Raw genomic sequence first — 2,709 nt, 5'->3', positions numbered from 1 at the left:
CAGGTGCATGCGGTTGCTTGCATTAAACGTATAAACTGTTAAATTAGATGGCGACTCTGCATTAAACGTTTTTTTTTAATTAATCGGCGATCATATTTCACCAGAGGACTAAGATAAAACAACTCGATTTAAAATGTGAGCAGTTTTAGTGGATCTGACGTCGAGGGAAAAAGTATTTCGCTTTTTGTTTGGAGATGAACGAGACAACACGAGGGTAAGTGATGGCAGATTTTCGCATTTATTTATTTAGTTAACTATTAAATAAGTAAAACATTACATTACATTTAACCTAGCTTCTTTATGTAACGTTATGTCTGTGTTGCGTGTGGTAATTTAAACATCTTTATTTTCTGACTAACGTCATTAAATCATTAAAACCTTTCTTTTTTTTAGCACAGCAACATAAATATGACCAACCAGATCGCAAGTAGATGGGAACAAATGAAGATACAGCGCATAGAAAGACTTATTCTTGGTGGTAAGTTTGTTGTTGCTATCTGTTCCCGTATAAAGTTCACGTTTAAGTTTTTCAAATGTTTCTCTTGCAACGCTAACGTTAGTTTAAAATGAATGTTTGAGTTGTCTTACCTGAAAATACCATGATATGACCATATGGTTATTATAACTCCAGTAATGTTCAATGGCTAATGTTTATATCAGTTCAATCTTGACAACCTTATTGTCTTTTTGTTCATTTTTAAATGTATTTCTAATTACATATGGACACAAAAATGACATTGTAAGAAGGGATACTTTTATGAGAGATTGTAAAACTGCCGAGGCTGGGTTTGATTATATTATATTGTCTTATTATATTGTACTCGGGGTAAGTAATTCTTAAAAAGAAAACCAAATCATTAATCATCATTTACCTGCCTGTTGTTTTTCAGATCAACTGCTATTGACATTTTTGAATTGGGACAAATGTGGAGTGATTCGGAAGAAAAACGTTTGCAACACATCCATTCCAGGTGGCTAATTTCTGTCCTTTTGAATTATTCTTGTAAAAACGTTTTTTTTTTTTATTGTAAAGCTGTAAGGGACTTGGCCTAGTCATCCTTGCATATACCATTTGGCAGGGCACCAGACTAACTTTTTTTACTAGGAGCACAGTGGCCCCCAACTGAAAATTTTAGGGGCGCAACCAGAAAATTTAGGGGCACACACGGTAAAACGACATTCTAACCAAATATTCACATGTCTACTAATTTATACTGTATTACTAATAAATACTTTAATTATAGATTCAGAAAGTACAATGTGCTGTTTCAAATTCAGTGTCATATCACAAAAAAAGGTCAAATTTGCTGGTCGCACATGTGCGACTGGATATAAAATTCAGTGGCACACTCTCAAATTTAGGTGGCAAAATGCCACCATTTGATGGCAGTCTGGAGCCCTGTTTGGCATCATGTCTGATTTCCTTAAATCTCCTTAAACAGAGGTGAACCTTAAGTTTGCAAGACCACAATAGACAAACAATGGAAAATGATCTAGGTTCAAATAAAACACAATTATTAATGTAAAACATATCCTGTAATACACACAGGTTGCTTTATATCATGAGCCTGTTCTAATCCTATCTTCATTCCCACTTGTAGAGTGCTCTGACAGATAAAACTGACACGCTTGATGAGGAAACAGTCAAAGCTTTAAAAGGTAAACTGAGAAGTTAACAAAACTTCCATACATGCATATCTATGCCAATTTATTTTAAACATGGATTGCCAAATGTTCATTCATTATTGGTTAATTGGTATATTCTGTTTCCTTTTCACAGACCGTGTGATAAAGCAGTCTTCAATTACTACGGTGTCTGAATTGCAAGAAGAAGTGACCCTCCACTTAAACATGTGACATCTAAACTGTTTTGTGTTTTGGTTCAGCTTTATATAGGTTTATCTTAAGTTGGTTAAAGGCGGAGTGCACAATTTTTGAAAGCCAATGTTGACATTTGAAATTACCTAGACAGACATGCCTCTGCCCCTGTGGAATCTGGACCTTCTTTTGATGGACCCACCACACACATACGCAACCCTGGCAAGGATGTCAGTTAGTAGACACGCCCCTTACTGCTTGTTGGCTACAAGTGTGTTTTGGTAGTCGGCCCAATTTCCTTTTCCAAAGCCTTTTTCAAACATTGTGCACTCTGCCTTTAAATTGCACTTAAACATTTTTTTCAGTAACTTTTTATGCAGAGAATTACATTATGATTATTATATAATCATTGCTTATGAATATTTAGTGATTGCATATTCATAGTGTACTTTTCATTAATACATTTAATATTAATGTTGTTCAATTTGATAGAAGTAGCTCTGTAATTGCATTTCTCTGATATTTGTTTTATATTGTTTCTCTTTGGTCAAGAGATTATGTATGTCTCTGTGCTTGATTAATTTACTTTAGATATTTTTGTAATGTACACAACACAATATGAAGTATATTAAATTGTTCTATATTCAAAATCTGTGTATGTGTCTTAATATTTAATGATTTTAATATAACATTTTAAATATTAAAAACAGCTTTATAATAAAATAGTAGTGTAATGCTAATACATTTCTATTAATGTAATGCTAGTATATTTCTAATATGCTGAAGTACTATTAAAGTGTTCTTAAAGCACAGTTAAATTAAGCTTTAAATGTATTCTAACTGTATTTTTAAGTGTATGAGAAGTGCATTTCAAATGAATTTTAAAGAAGT

At 32.9% G+C, this 2,709-nt stretch overlaps 1 long non-coding RNA gene across 1 annotated transcript; it reads left to right on the top strand.

Moving 5' to 3' along the window:
* On the top strand, positions 1–1,964 carry LOC129423409 (uncharacterized). Its single transcript, XR_012367439.1, has 5 exons — positions 1–214; positions 394–478; positions 891–971; positions 1,602–1,659; positions 1,781–1,964. It is a non-coding gene; the product is annotated as an uncharacterized lncRNA (long non-coding RNA).
* The last annotated feature ends 745 nt before the right edge of the window (positions 1,965–2,709 follow it).

The sequence above is a fragment of the Misgurnus anguillicaudatus genome, chromosome 24 (genome assembly GCF_027580225.2).
Source record: "Misgurnus anguillicaudatus chromosome 24, ASM2758022v2, whole genome shotgun sequence".
Taxonomy (NCBI): Eukaryota; Metazoa; Chordata; class Actinopteri; order Cypriniformes; family Cobitidae; genus Misgurnus; species Misgurnus anguillicaudatus.
Note: the sequence above shows the minus strand (reverse complement) of the source record. Positions and strands in the feature narration are given on the sequence as shown.